At 39.3% G+C, this 16310-nt stretch overlaps 2 pseudogenes across 2 annotated transcripts in view; one reads left to right on the forward strand and one right to left on the reverse strand.

Moving 5' to 3' along the window:
- The window catches only part of LOC101295121, a 141616-nt pseudogene that overhangs the window by 113639 nt on the left and 11667 nt on the right, over positions 1–16310 (forward strand). The window contains exons 11-21 of the transcript XR_184393.1: positions 7512–7728; positions 7828–8148; positions 8232–8340; positions 8444–8537; positions 8860–8947; positions 9060–9143; positions 9415–9511; positions 9588–9675; positions 9809–9914; positions 10006–10098; positions 10428–10902. The product of XR_184393.1 is annotated as an uncharacterized LOC101295121 (transcript). The remainder of the gene's footprint in view (positions 1–7511; positions 7729–7827; positions 8149–8231; positions 8341–8443; positions 8538–8859; positions 8948–9059; positions 9144–9414; positions 9512–9587; positions 9676–9808; positions 9915–10005; positions 10099–10427; positions 10903–16310) is intronic.
- On the reverse strand, positions 13042–15565 carry LOC101312710 (annotated as a pseudogene). Its single transcript, XR_184308.1, has 4 exons — positions 14895–15565; positions 14715–14799; positions 13588–13629; positions 13042–13482 (listed from the first exon to the last, which is right to left on the reverse strand). The product of XR_184308.1 is annotated as an uncharacterized LOC101312710 (transcript).

Genomic DNA, 16310 nt, shown 5'->3' on the forward strand with positions numbered 1-16310 from the left:
TAATTCGTCGGCTAAGATGGTTTAGGCTGACGAATTATGGTGTATTTCGTCGGCTAAAGTATAAAAAATTTATTAAAAAACTGAAGGTTTAATGTAAACCATACTAACTTCCTATTCATATATCACCAAAATTCGTATAAAATAACAGAAATATGAATTCAACATATATATGTAAACTATAAAGGTAATACAATCTTTTTTATTACAAATTAATGTATTACGTCCTCTAAATTAAAACTAAGGCTCGTAATCGGAATCATCCGATGAGTTTTCTTCGGTGTCAGAATTAATTTCTGGTAAACTTTGCATTTCCTCATCGCTAGAGTCTTCGTCTGTTTCTTGATTTGGATCAACATCAATAAGCCTTGGCTCTTCATCACGAATTCGCACTGAACGACCCGTTTTAAAATTATTAAGGCGAACGGTAGAGGAGTTAGGAATACCTATTGCGTTGGGCTCTTGATAAGCAACATCTTCTTCCTCGTTTTCGGCCTCTCCAAGTGTAGCCGCCCGGTAAATGTTTCGAGGGTGCACAAGGTTGACTACTTTCCACGCGTCACCCTTAGCAAGATCATCAAGATAAAACACTTGTTTGACCGGTGTGGCAAAAACGAACGGGTCATTTTCGTAACAACTTGTAGCAGTGTTCACCGATAATATTCCGTACTGATCGGTTTTCATGCTCTGTGGCCTAGTATCAAATCATCTACACTAGAAGAGGTGCACTGTCATGCCTTGCCCATAAACGAGTTCCACCACTGAATGGAGAACACCGTAATAGTCAACTCCATTCCGCCCACCATGCGTCATCACCCCAGAATTCTGTGTTCTCCTTCTGCTGTCTCTCTATTCACATATAAATTGCACGTCATTCACCTTGCACATCGGATAAACTCTTGACATTATCGGCTTCATCGCTAGAAGTCGTAGTTCGTGCGACCAATTTGGGTGACCATCAAATTGAATATGATTCATCTGCAACCAACCATTCAACTGTAAATATGGATGATTATACAATAAACATAAACACATACATAAATATTGAATTACATACTCAGCCGCTAAAATAGTTTGTGAACTCCCTGTTGTGGTACTCGAGATCACCATGAATATCTGGACAATATAGATGGATGTCTTTCCAGTATTCAACTTCTGGACAGTTAATCAATACCCACCAGTGGGCAATGACTAGCTCATGTGGTTGCAACTTGTAGGAGTCTGGCAAAATTCCATAAACTTCAACATCACTGGAGAGTATGGAACGATTGAACTTCGGTACATCTACCGGTATGGTTTGCGGAGTTTCCTTCAACGCTCCTAAATACAACTTCATGTAGGTGACACCCTCGTGCGCAATATATGCTTCAGCTATACATCCTTCAAGCGCGGATTTATTACCCACATAATCTTTGTAGTCTCCAAGTTCCCTATAAATCAAGTTGCAAAGTGTTATGATTATTGAACATGCATATATATTGAGGAATTCAAGTATAAAAAACGTACCTTTCCATGGGATACATCCAAGTATAGTGTACTGGACCGGTAAACAACAATTGCTTGGGAAGATGGATCATCAGGTGAGGCATGATGTCAAAAAAATTTGAAGGAAATATCCTCTCAAATTTACACATGATATAAATGATGTCCTCTTGCATTTCCCGGAGGTTAGATTTTTTCACTTCCCGTGTGCATAACTTCTGGAAGAATCTTGCCAACGCTACTAACGGCTCCACCACCAGACGGGGGAGGAACGATCGAATGAAAACAGGGAAGAGACGTTGTAGTAGGATATGACAGTCATGACTCTTCAACCTGTACATCTTATTGTCCCGGAAATTCACACACTGGGCTATATTTACTGCATAGCCTGAAGGATACTTCACACAACTCATCCACTTGAAAATTACGTTCTTCTGGTCAGGCTTCACGGCGTAAGGAGCTTGAGTCATTTTTTTCTTCCCGTCTTTCAACCACAGATGTCTTCTTAATTGCATTTTTTCTTAGATCAATCCGTGCTTTAGGACCGTCTTTCGTCTTCCCCTCCAAGTTTAGCACTGTGCCCACCACACTGTCATAAACATTCTTTTCTATGTGCATGCATCACATTTAGGTAGTGCATGATCAACAACTTACTCCAGTATGGGAGTTCCCAGAATATGCTCTTATGTGTCCAGAATTTGTACATGTCGTGTCATTCAGGTATTGCCGCCACAATATTAGGATGATTGCTGAGCTGCCCAAAATCGTACTCATTAAGCACTACTAAAATTTCTTCCCTCGTCCATCTTTTGGGAGGCACCCCGTTTTCTACGGTCTCATCAAATGCATGTGCATCGAACCGCCATTCGTGATCATATGGAAGGAGAGTACGGTGACCCAATTTGCATATTTTGTTGCAATGACTGCTGCTCCCCTCATCGCTAAGGCACTCTGGACAAGCCTTGTATCCCCTAACAACGTTGCCCGACAACATCCCACGAGCAGGAAAATCACTGATGGTACCAACAACCATGACATGCATCTGGAACATCTCGTGCATGTACTTGTCATCAGTGGGATGACCAACGTCTCACAAAAACTTAAGCTCTTCAATCAAAGGTCTCAAATACACATCGAGACACTTCCCTGGATAACCGGGCCCCAGAATCAACAAACTCAACATATTGTTTTCCTTCTTCATGCACATCCATGGAGGAAGGTTGTACGGTACCAAAATCACCGGCCATACACTGTAATGAAGACTCATGTTGCCAAAAGGGTTGAACTCATCGGATGAGAGCCTAAGCCTCACATTTCGGACCTCTAACGCAAAATGAGGAAACTCTTTGTCTATATGCTTCCAAGCCTCCCCGTCAGCAGGGTGTATAAGGGTATCTTCGTCATGCAATTTCCTATCAGCGTGCCATCTCATAGCTTCGACCGTGTGTGAAGACATATACAACCGCTCCAGCCTATCCCTCAACGGGAAATACAGAAGTACCTTCACAGGTTTCCTATCGCCTGCAGGAGTCAACTTATACCTGTTAGTGTGACATACTGGACATGCGTCAAGACCACCAAGGTCATTCCCTTCTGGATCTTTACCCCAGAAGAGAACGTAGTCATATCTGCATGCATGGATCTTGATGTAGGAAAGCCCAAGATCTTTCAGGATACATCGGACCTTATGATGAGTGGTAGGAAGACGATGACTGTGGGGCAGCATCGAAGCAGTGTACTGTAGATAATCATCAACAGCCTTCACGGTCGATTTTGTCTCAACTTTAATCTTCATTACGTCCATCACACTTTCAAGAACGGTCTTCTGACAACCGGGGTACACAGGGGTCTGTTGGAAAGCAAGCAGTTTGTTGTACTTGTCAATACCAACAGTGTTGACAGCTCTAGGGAAGGGCTGCACCGGGTCAGGTATATACTGTCCTTAAGCGCATACACCGCTCTCATAAGGAAACATGTCGTTGATGAAAACCGTTGTTGGATCGTTGGATGTACTGGCCGTCTCAGAAAATTGCCCATGATCATGCGGACCCCCTGATGATGTTTCACCATGATATAACCAACATGTGTACTTCTCCCAAAACCAGTTACTCTTCAGGTGCTGCCATATTTTGTCAATCGCAAATCGATGCATATCGCTGCGACACTGACATTTCGTGCATGGGCAATAGAAAATTGTATTCCCGTTAGCATTAGCCAGCGCATATTCCAGAAAACTCATAACTCTTTTACCATATCTTTTGTCCCATTTTGGAAGCGAAATCCAACTCTTATCCATATCCTGAAAATATAAAAAAATATATATGTATAACGCCATATATTAATTAAATTTTATGCCATATATAAAATTTCAATTCATTTAGTATATATTCTACGTACTACAACTAATTGATAACAAATTAATTAACACACATATATATATATACTTAATAATTACATAACAATATTATCTATATCAACATCATCACAAAATACATCATCAACTCATATCATCAACAACTTCATACCATCAACACAATATTATAAATTAATTAACATATATATATATATATCTACTACTTATTAACAACAACTTCATATATATTATCAAATCATCAACCAAATCGATCAACACATATATATATACATATCCAACGTACTCAAAATCTATCAATTCAATCACACTCAAAATCGATCAACTCAAATAAAACTCAAAATCAACATATATACACATGTACGTACCTATATATAGCTCCACAAACTAATTATGGACAGATTTCGACAACACTCCAACTTTTTCTCCCGTTTTTTCTTCTCCCGTTTTTTTTCCCAGATGAGCTGCTGTTCAGATCTGTAAATATAATGCACTTTAGCCGACGAAATTTTAATTTCGTCGGCTAAAGAATGTTTAACGTCGTCGGCTATAGTCTGTGAACTTTAGCCGACGAAATAAATTCTTTCGCCGACGAAATTTTCGTCGGCTAAAATTAACCATAGTCGACAAAAATATAAATTAGCCCACGAAAAAATGATTCGTCAGCCTGGTTTTTTTATTTTCGTCGGCTAAAGCCTTTCTTCTGATAATGTCTTCTAACGTGTCAGTTTCTCATTAATTTAGGGTCACTGCTTTGTGAATGACCCCCCTTCCGGGCTGCCACAAAACAAAATCATTATCCATAAAAGGATCAGACCTCCGTATTGACCAGGATTGCCAATTACTGCATGCATGCTGATTAAAATGAAAGAGGTACAAGATTAGCATCTACGTACGTCTTTGTGAAAGTCTTGTATATCACAAAAAGAAAATATAATATCTAACTTATGCAACTTAACAAAATGTAGTGTGCCTGACTCAAAAACCATCCTTAGAGGCCCCTCAACAATTCCATGATCCCCGCTCTATTTTTGGAGTTTTAAGGAGAGCTCGAGTCATGATAACATCATATCCACATCTTGAGTCCTCTTTTTGGGACTACGGTAAGGACTGGTGACAGCTTGGTTCAGTTCCTCTTGACTAGGTAGCATGGGATCAGAAAGCGCAAGCTGAAATCATCTTTAGAAGTAAGGTTGCGGTTGCGATCAGACATTATATCAACCACATTAATTACACACAACCTTAACAAGAGTTCCATAAAAAATCATTCAGAACATACTGGCCAAGATAAAAAGAATTATAGGCAAAATAATAACAAAATTAATCAGAGTCGTAAGATCAGAGCTTGTGACCAAAAGTTATAAATTTTCATTCAGCAATTCTAGAGCCTTTGAAAAATTAGAGCCATTCGTATTATCAATAGAATCTGGAGGAGACGAAAAACGGTAGTTATGTGAAATCACCTTGGAAGAATATCCAACATTAGTTTTCACAACACCTCAACTCTATCCAGCCAGTGTTGGAGCTTTTGGAGACCATCATGTGCATCCTTTGAATGAATGAACGAACACTACCGTAATTAAGGAATGAACATCTTTTGAAGGTCCCATCTGGAAAACAGGTTCAGTATTCTCATTTTTCATGTTAAGCTCACTACAAAAAGGAGAAGCAAGGTCTGAAGCGCCTGGAGTAGCACATGAGGATCAGCACGCTCACGATCGCGAAGAAGATAATCTCTATTATGAAAGAGACTATACTGAGTCCAGGACGTCTGCGTCCTCTCAGAGCACGCCGATTACGTCTTTTCGATGCTGGCTGCCAACCACCCTCATTATGTGAATCAGCTAAATTATAGCCCTGTTTGGTGCACAAAAGTGCGATTAGGGTTCTTCAAAATTTGCAAATTGTTGACATGTCATAACACAAGCAGTCAAGCACCAGGGAAAACTAACATCTTTCCTTCGAAAACAAATTCATATTTTCTTTCATCATACTCTGCATTAGCTGGCCTCATTTTACCCTTTTCTAGATATTTCTTGAAACGAATAAAACATTGATCTTCAACATGTTCTAGGAAACCAAGAGGATGTTCGACATGACCACAATAAAAGCAAGAGTAGCCCAGAATAGTTTCGTAATGCAGAAAGATAAGATCATTAACATCAGCCCGAGGATCAGGCAAAGCATGAATAACACGAGGCCAATGTTGCCAGAAACGTGGAACGTTGCGGTACGAATACGCGATTCGCTAGTCTTTAAAAACGCGGTACGTCAGAATATATAGTTAATATTTAATTAAAAATAAATTAAATATGATAAATCATTTTTACATGACTAACCCTTGTAGAAACACTATGAAAACCACATTATTAAGAAAAGATAAAGAGGTAAACTTATAAATAACATAAAATTACCATTATCCTTTGTTTGTTTTGAAAGTAATAATAATCTCTTCCGGAAAAGGAAGAGGATAAATCATTAACAAAAAAGAGAGAAGGGAGGCTAAACCCAAGAAAATGGTGTAAAGCCGCATACTGCTCAAGAGAGATCTCAGCAGTTATTCCCTGTTTTCTCTCTTTGGGTTCTCTAATACTGGATTTCATCTACAGTTTTTCTGGATTAGTCTAACTGGGACTTCATTATACTTTGGTCAGGGGGAACGCTGGGTTTAGCGATCGGGGTCGCGAACGCACCGCGATTGGGTTCGTCCGATCTGGAACGCAGATCGTTGGACTGTTGAGCGTTTCGTCGGCTACGAACACAACATACACATTTGGACACAAACTCTTGATAAGACAAAGGTTTTACGATTGAGAATAGCCTTATCTATATGCTGAAAGATACCAATAGTATTAGCAAAGAAGCTATACCATGGGGATTCTAGTGACGAAACAGCAAGAGAGAAAGTTTTATATCTCACACAATGAGATGATCAAGTATACTATACACCGGATGAAAATCAGGCATCCAAACTAGTTTGAATGGCTGCATCGATCCAAACTCAATCTTTATTGTTATAATAAATAATGAACAAAGAATGCATCCCCTCATAGTTTTGGGTCAAAGGGTACAAAGCCTACTAAATTTGAATTTTTTTTCATTCGTTCTTGTAGCTTTTTCATTTTTTCATCATCCGAAAGACAAAAACCTATTAAATTGTGATGTTAGATCCTTCATTTTGGACTCTAACTTCTTCTTTTTTTATCCATATATATATATATATATATATATATTTGACCGGGTAAACAACTCAAATGCGACAACTTGTCTGTCGTAAGTCGAACTTAGAACCTCCCACTTATTAAGTGATATTTTCAGCACGCCACATCTTTTTCAATTTTTCACAAGCGCACACGTGGCCCAACCCCTACCGTCGGCAATGCTGACCATTACCCTCCCAGAAGTCCAACCTCCAGAGTCAACTCCCTTCTTCCAGAACCCAAAGACCAAGTCCCTGGACCCCACACTTCCCCAAACACTTCCAAACTCCCACCGGAGCCCCCAATACAGCGTGTCACACCCGATCTCTCTCTCTCCCCCCACATCTCCTCCCACACGAACAAAAAGCCCCACTCCGAGAAACTAGAAAAAAAAAAAAAAAAACCAGTCAAAAAGAAACACAGTCCCCGACAAAAACCATGTACATGAACAACGGCTACAGCAGCGCCAGCACCAAAAACGGCGTCAATCTAACGTCGTCCTCGTCCGCCGTCACGACATCGTCGGGCGGCGGCGGCGGGGCAACTACGTCGTCTTCATCGACCCAGTCCCTCATAAAGGCGTATTTCAAGACCCCGGAGGGCCGGTACAAGCTCCACTCTGAGAAGACCCGGCCGGCGAATCTCCTCCCCTATTCCTACGCCAAGACAATCTCCCAGGTAACCGCGTTTTTCTCCAATTTTTTCTCGATTCTTTAAGGTTTCGACCCCTATCTGTTGACTCGGAATTAGTATCAGTGTTTGGTCGTGGATTTTTAGGTGACGCTGGCCCAGCTCAAGGACAGGCCCAACTCCGCGGCGGTGGGGCCCGTTCCCGGAAACATCGCCAGCGGCAGTGTGCGCCACGCGGCGGCGAGGCTGCTTGCTGGGAATGGGAGCAAGGCGTTGAGTTATCTGAGCGGTGGGAGTAGTAGTAGAGCGAGTAATGGGAGTAGTAGGAGTTCTCATTTTGGAGGACTTGGGTCTAATGGGTATGGGGCCCACTCGTCGCCGAGTTCCAGCCACGGCGGTAAAGGATCGTTTTTGGTGTTCAATGTTGGAGATAGTATCTACATCTGTGATCTCAATTCGCCTGATAAGGTAAAAGTTTCGGTGTGTTTTTTTAAAGAGTTTGTGTGTTTGAATTAGGAGGTTTGTGTAATTTGGGTGAATTTCGTGTGAAGGATCCTATTAAAATGTTGCATTTTAGCAATTCAAATCCGGTGTGTCACGCGTTTGATTCGGAAGCCAAGGATGGGCATGACTTGCTTATTGGATTGAGCTCTGGAGATAGTAAGAGTTTCTTTGCAGTTTTGTGTGTGATATGAATTGTATTGGAAGATGAGGCTTTGTTCTTGACTTGGTTAACTAACTGTGTGGTGTGGGTTGTTTGTAGTTTATTCGGCGTCTTTGAGACAGCAATTGCAAGATTCTGGGAAGAAGCTTGTTGGTGCCCTGCATTATAACAAAGAGGGTTCTGTGAATACCAGGCAAGCATAGTTCTTTCCATCTATAAGCTTATTGTTGTTCCTTTGTATAGAGAATCGAGTGTATCAACTATGCTGCAGTCTGGTAGTTATAGTCTTGATAGTGTTACAAATGAATTGTAATATCTATGGCACAAGGGTAATGCAAATGTTACAACTTGTTCCATAAGTGGAGTGGAAGTTCCATGTAACCATGTTGTGCAGTGTCATTTCGTACCTTAGATTCAAACAATCTAGGAGAACTGATCATTTCCCGATGTAATTAGGGGAAGTAATGCAAAGAATTGTGTTGCCAATATGAAAACTAACTATTTGTTTTTAACAGTCGCTGTACCAGTATTGCATGGGTACCTAAAGGCAATGGTACTTTTATTGCTGCTCATGCTGATGGAAACTTATACGAGTATGAGAAGGTGAGCCTTATTGTTCTGTGCTTTGGTAATATATTTTTTCACCCCTTTTATGCCTGGTTTTCCTGCTTTCTTGCTCTACTACATGTACTGAAGTCTATTTAATCTGTTTTAGGGCAAGGATAGTACCGCTGATACTTCTTTCCCAGTTATAAAGGATCCTACTCAGTTTTCAGTGTATCATGCAAGATCCAGTAAGGTAATATCACTACTTCCATATTTCTTTGCATGTATGAAGTATTTCATTGTTACACAACCAAGTTCAAAAATCTCACTTCATATTAATAATGCTGCTGCTGATTGAGAATAACATTAGTTACATTCTTGTTTTGACTGCTTCTGCAATACTCTGATGTAGATTCTGCAAGTTGGCTGTTCACTATAGGAACTTTTGTTATTTCCTAAATCTTATTTTCAAAAATACAAATGTATGCCTTACTTATAGTAGTGTTTGTATGTTTTACCTGCAGAGTAATCCAATTTCCAGATGGCATATTTGTGAAGGTTCAATAAACAGCATTGTTTACTCTCCAGATGGGACGTATTTGGCGACAGTTGGTAGAGACGGTAATTGTCAAACTGGTAGGCTTGTTATGGGTCAGTGCATTTGTTAGATCATGCTGATAGTAGGTCTTATATGTAGGGTACTTACGAGTATTTGACTACTCAAAAGAACAACTGATAGGTGGTGGCAAGAGTTATTATGGTTCTCTTCTGTGTTGTGCTTGGAGGTTAGTTTATTTTTTTTTTTTTTTTATACTTCTCTTCCATTGCTACATGCTTGTTTCTTGGTCAAGCCTTGCATGTCGTGCAGTGCATCATACTACTATTCTTCATAATGAATGTTTATGTGTTTCTTCTCAGTCCGGATGGAAAATATGTTTTAACCGGAGGGGAAGATGATCTTGTTACAGTATGGAGTATGGAAGATAGGAAGGTGGTAGCTTGGGGTGAAGGACATAACTCATGGGTACAGTTTCATTAGAACTGTATGAGTACGTTTAAGCTTTGATTTAGCATAATTCAAGGAGATTTACACCTGTTAGCTTTGATGTTCGCAGGTTAGTGGTGTGGCTTTTGACTTGCATTGGTCATCACCAACTTCAGATGGCACAGAAGAAAATCTTGTTTATCGTTTTGGCTCTGTTGGTCAGGTATTTTCTTTTTCCCGATCTCTCTCAAAAGATAAGATCAATGACAGATATAGCAAATTAAACTATGGAAAGATTTATGTTAATCAGCCTTCTGGATGTTAACTAACTTCCATTCTTTCGCACACCTAAGCTGCTTATTCTCTTATTTTTTCCCTGCAAGACTGGTGAGTGATGGCAAGACTTGAAATTTGTAGAAGAAATTATTTGATCAGCACTTGTAGCATAAAGTGACTGGTTGATAATTTACTTTTTTGCATGTTAAATCTTTCCATGAAATATTGTGTTTGTTTTCGTTTTTGCTACTTCCCTACTTATATGCATGTTCACAGGACACGAAGTTGCTTCTCTGGGACCTCTCCATGGATGAGATCGTAGTGCCGCTTCGCCGGTGTTCAGTTGGTGGGTCGCCAACATTCAGCACTGGTAGCCAGTCATCCCATTGGGACAGCAGTTACCCGGTTGGCACTCTCCAACCTGCTCCAAGCATGCGGGATGTTCCCAAGCTCTCCCCACTAGTGGCTCACTGTGTTCATACCGAGCCCTTGTCTAGCTTAGCTTTTACCCAGGAAGCTATTCTTACTGCATCTTGGGAAGGGCATGTAAAAATTTGGATGAGACCAGGCGAACCCGAAAGTAAATCCAACAACTCAGAAGCTCTGCCAGGTGCTAGTTCTAGGGAGCAACTAGCACCGACAGGAAAAGGTTACTCAGAATCATTGAGGGGTTACCCCTTGCCTGAAAGTAAGTCAAACAACTCACAAGCTCTTCTAGGTGCTTCTTCAAAGGAGCAACAGCCATCGACAGGCAAAGGTGGTGCCTATAGTTATAAAGACTTCTCAAAAAGCAATCGATACCTTCCGTAGAGCTGAATCACAGTTTCAACCTGTAATTACGGCACTTCAACTCACTTGTTTCCTTCAGATTGTGATATGTATGCATATGCCAGGTCAGAGTTTGTTTCAGTCGATGACTATGCACATAGGTATTAATCTAGCTCAATGGTAACAACTGTAGAGAGTGAGAGAGAGATGCACATGTTATAATTGTAGTAACCATATATATATGGGGACTGGTGAAGTGGTTCTAGGAACTTTGAAGGGTAGGTTCACAACTTACAACTCACATATTTTTCGGTTAATGGTGACTAAGAAAATAATCTATATGACGAAAGGAAAATACATGCACATAAAGGGCTGTTATTTTGTGCCTGCAGGGCCGAAATATTTTCAAATTCATTTCTGAGAATCAGCTTTTTTTTTCGTTGAACAAGTTTGAGAATCAGTTTTTGTGTAGCGTTTGCTACTGTTGTTACTGTTTTCTTTCTTTTTTGGAATTATTGTCTGATCATAAAATGAGAGGAACAGTGGTGTGATATTCGATTGTATTGTACTATAAACAATCACTCAAATAGAATACTTGATATTAGATTGCAGAGCATTTGTGTCACTGAGAGTGAACTCTAGAAGTTGGAGACGAGACATTGGAGGAAACCAAACAAGTTGGTAATGTGCCAATTTGTTTGGTACCCACCAACTCTTGCATACAACTTCTAGATGAAGGAACAAATAGGGACTTTAAATTTTGGTACTTGGCAGTTCTAGATGAGCATGAAGTGGGAGATAAGTTATTGGAGGAAACTAAACAATTTACTATTCATTCAAGGTAAATATGTTTAGTTTCCTCCAATTCTTACTTACGACTTCGAAATGCTTATGAATCTTGAATTATGTAGATTTGAATGCCGGAAATAAGATATTGGAGGAAATTAAGATCTAAATGCATAATTTTATTTAGCTTCTTCCAACTCTTATGTACGACTTCCAAATACCTACAAATTTAACTTTAGATGCCGGAAATAAGATATTGAAGGAAACTAAACAAATATCTTTTATCTTAAGGTAAAGTTGTGTTTAGTTTCCTCCAATTCTTACATACGGTTTCTAAAAGAGCTTGAACAAGTAACCCGTTGTATTACTTTAGATGAAATTAAACAAAATACTTCTTATTCAATATTAATTTTGTTTATTCCTTCCAATTCTCACATATGACTTAAAGAAAGAAAAGAATATTTTGGGAGTTTTAGTTTAGATGTCGGAGATGAGATATTGGAGACTAAACTAATTACTCCCTCTCCAAAGGTTAACTTTGGTTTAGTCTCCAATTCTCACATACGAGTTCTAAATAGAAAAATAATTGAGGATTTTAGTTTAGATGTTGGAGATGAGATATTGGAAGAAACTAAACAAATTTTTGCCCGTTTATGGGTGATTTTGTTTAGTTCACTCCAATTCTCACCTACAGCTTCTAAAAGAGAGAGATGGGCGCTGGTGTAAAGGTGGGTGTTCTGTGGAGGGTGTTGAAGACTGAGGAGCCACCATGTATTTATAGGCAAGTTTAGATCTCAAAGAGAGCTCAAGTTTTCATTCATGCATTTGGTGCCTTTGACTGGAACAGCTAGGATTTGGTAATCTGGTTTAGAACTTCCGGTCTTCCTGAACCATCAACCATCCAATTCTCGTTTTATTTGGGAAAGAAAGAATCATGATCTCGAGCATGTCCAATTAGGATTTGGAACTCCTTAGCATCTAGGGACTAAAGCTAATTCAATCCGACACATCTTATGCTTATTGTCTAATCGAGTAGGAGGTAAAAGATGTCAAATTTGAGAACCCAAACTACTGAAAATTCGCAAACCGGATGATTCAATTGATATGGATATAGATCAAACACTAAGGGCTAACCAATTATATACTACATAATATTACAAAAATCGATACGAAATAGGAAAATCGGAAATATATGATACACTACTTTGTGATCAAACTCAGGAGGCGGACTTTGCACAATGGCATAGCAATGGCTGGCTTGTCCGCCTAGTCAACTAGGTTATGCCCAAGTGAAGTTGAAGCACTCTGTTACTATGTCTGGATTTGAAAGACCAGGCATACATGGCAAAGCAAACATGAAAACAACTACATAGTGGTCACTGGCAAAACACCAACCACGGCCCCAAGAAACGGGTGCTGGAGAGTGCACAAGAGAAATGAGCTGGTTCCACAATCAACCACCTACAATTACACATCGACTGCTCTTCCACCAGCATCTTCTATGATCCATCTAACTGAAAACATCCTAAAACCGAACTTTCTGTAGTAGAGCAAATTTTGATCTTCCAACCAAAAAGGTGCATGATTCAAGATATGAACCTATGCAAGCTTAATACATTTGAACATGTATACAACAAATGCATACAACACAGGTGAAAATTTTCAACTTGTCAGTAGTCTCCACTCGTCATGTTCTGCAACTCCTAGCTTGTTCCGTCTTGAACTTGTTTTCTCTTTGCCAATGCATCCCCGGCTTTTATTTTCTCAGGAACAAAATCTGCATAGATAGTCGTTTGCATCAGACAGCATAAACGCATAAACTAAGACAGGGTAAATATCATATATGAGTTACATAAGCAGTCAGTGGAAGACTAAAAGATACCTGAAAGAAACTCATATCTCTTCATTTTGCCAACGACTGAGGCTGAAACACAAAGAAAAGACATTATACGACAGAAATTACCATAACTTCATGTAAATTAGAGATCAGAAAAAGGAAAGGAAATTGATATCAGTAGTAGGCAAATACTATGTGAAAATCCAGTCTAGTACTCTGAGATGAGAACTCATCTGTCAATAAGTTCTGGACGTTGATATTTTAGAAAGAAAGTATTAGTAAGACCTAGGTGGAAACAAATAACTTCCAAAGACTTGGTTCTGATATGGTCTGCCAAATACTTGCTTTACTGGGAGACATAGATACATATAATGCTGCATGGCAACTTCCATTTTTCTCACAAGGGAAACAAATGCTACAGCTATACAAAGGGCATATACTATGATAATTATATGTAGTCAGAGGCCATTTTGAAGTCCAATTAACTACTCAGTACTTTCATTCCTTTTCAAATGGAGAGATCCTATTCTGTACACTGTTTGGATAAAATCTAACTCCATTTGATAATAGACAAAGGAAATGAGTCTCAGCTGGCAGTTCATTTTTAAACATTACCAATAATCCAATATTCATAGCAAAATGAAGATTTACAAACAGGATCTCTTCATTTCAAAAACGAATTAGATAGTAAGGCGACCCTCCGTTTCTAGCTGATAATGTACTTCAAGTTTTCTGAAACAAAGCCCTAAATAATGGGTAACTCTTCTATGAAAGACTTTAATCTCGACAAGGGGATACACCGTAAGGCCTAAACCCCCTTTCAGTTTCTACCTGAGAACTCAAACTTCAATTATTTTCTGAAACAGACCCTTAAATCATTGGCAACTGTTTTAAGAATGAAATTAGTCTTCACAATGAACCAAGAGCACAAGGATACAAAACATTTGAATGATGTACCATTGATCTGCATAACATAGGGTTTAACCAATCATAAAAGTACCAAAACTAACAATACACCTAAAATCAATTCCACAATCCTATGAAAGCTGATCTTCATCAATCACAGACCTAAAATTGATGCCATTTGCTCCAAATGCTCAGTACATATGAAAATACAATCACCCTGGACAATGTACATGATTCCGAACACATAAAAGTTAAAGAAAACTCACATAGGTGCTTGTAAGCAAGAGCCTTCTTGCGATCCCTAACACAACATTTATGGGCATCTTCAGAAAACTTCTCCAGAAACTTCTCCTGCAACAAAAGATCAAAACCAATTATAAAAAAACAACCCAAAACAAAACAAAGCTTAGAGAACCCAATTCGAGAACAAAGAGGCGGAGCATTACGGTGGCTTTGTTGATTAGAAAAACGGCGTCAGAGCTAATGCGCAAGTCGGAATCATCTTCCCTTACAATCCTCTTAACCCGCTCCATCGGAAAAGTATAAGACTTCACATCCTCTTTCTCGTCGACCTCTTCCTCTTTGACTCGCTTTCCGTTCTGCTTGGATTTCGGGGTGGGTGGTTTCGTAGTTTTGGCCCCATTTTGCGCTCTGCTCTTCTGAGACTTTGAGCTCGGGGATTTCGCAGCCGCGGCGGTGCCATTGCTGGTTTTCTTTTTGGTTTTGTTGTCTTCTTTCTTCTGGGTGCTGCTGGGTTTGCTGATTTTGGTGCTTGGCTTCTTGGTTTCTTTGGTTTTCTTCGGGGGTGTGGCTTTCTTTGGGGTCGCCATTGTTTGGGAGCTGAACTGAGCTTCCTCAAAAGTGTTTTTGATCGACAGGTTCGGCCTGAGAAATGATTGGTGCTGTGGTTTTGGGCTTTTAGTTTTAAGTTTCATACGTTCATATTCACGACAGCCCAAGGAATATTACGGGACAACCCCAATATCTACACCCAAAGTTTTTAATTATTATTTTTTTTATCAAAAGATATCTTCATTAATGAATACGAAGATTACATAGAATTAAAAACTTGGAGCAATCTGATGACACCGGACTAGTAATCAAAAAACCATGTTCACAGGATTTCACAGAAGAAATCAGATTGTTCACAGAAAACAAGCCCATAAATGTAAGTAATTATGCGATTCCAAAAGTATGAAGTCATAACGTTTAATATGGACTTGAGTCAAAGCACAATTAAGAAAAACCAATATGGGCAAATTGATGAACCTGAAACAAGTTAATCTGAAGCAGGACAACGCCATCCATGTTGTCGGGACGCTGTCAGACACAGCCGGAACTCGACATAGACACAAACGCGAACACAGGAACACAGTGGGAACAAATAACAGACGCAAAAACCAACCGGAAGTCCAAAACACGACACCAGCAGACAGGGGCGTAGGGAAGGGGAGGTCAAGGGGTTCAGCTGACCTCCTTCACATTTTTTTATTAGGTTATATTGTTATCTAATTTGTCAGTTGAAATGTGATATTGGCACTATTTTGACCATTCTAACTAATTAAAGAAAAGTTTGGCATATAAAATATTAATTACAACAATCAATTTGGACAGAGGAGTGTTCAACTCCTCAAGTGTGTTTGTTACGTGTGGTTCTCTTATTTTTTTTTTAATATAGGTTTCTAATCCGAATCAATGATTGATTGCATCTCCTTTTAATATTACAATTAAAACATATTCCTAGTCTTTTTCTTTTTTTTGTCTTTTTAATTAATATATTTTCCTAATCAATCAATTATTGTGATTGATTTCTCGTGCACCTCTATATAAACAGTTTTAATCGCTTCTTTACGTATTTCCTT

The sequence above is a fragment of the Fragaria vesca genome, linkage group LG3, assembly GCF_000184155.1.
Source record: "Fragaria vesca subsp. vesca linkage group LG3, FraVesHawaii_1.0, whole genome shotgun sequence".
NCBI lineage: Eukaryota > Viridiplantae > Streptophyta > Magnoliopsida > Rosales > Rosaceae > Fragaria > Fragaria vesca.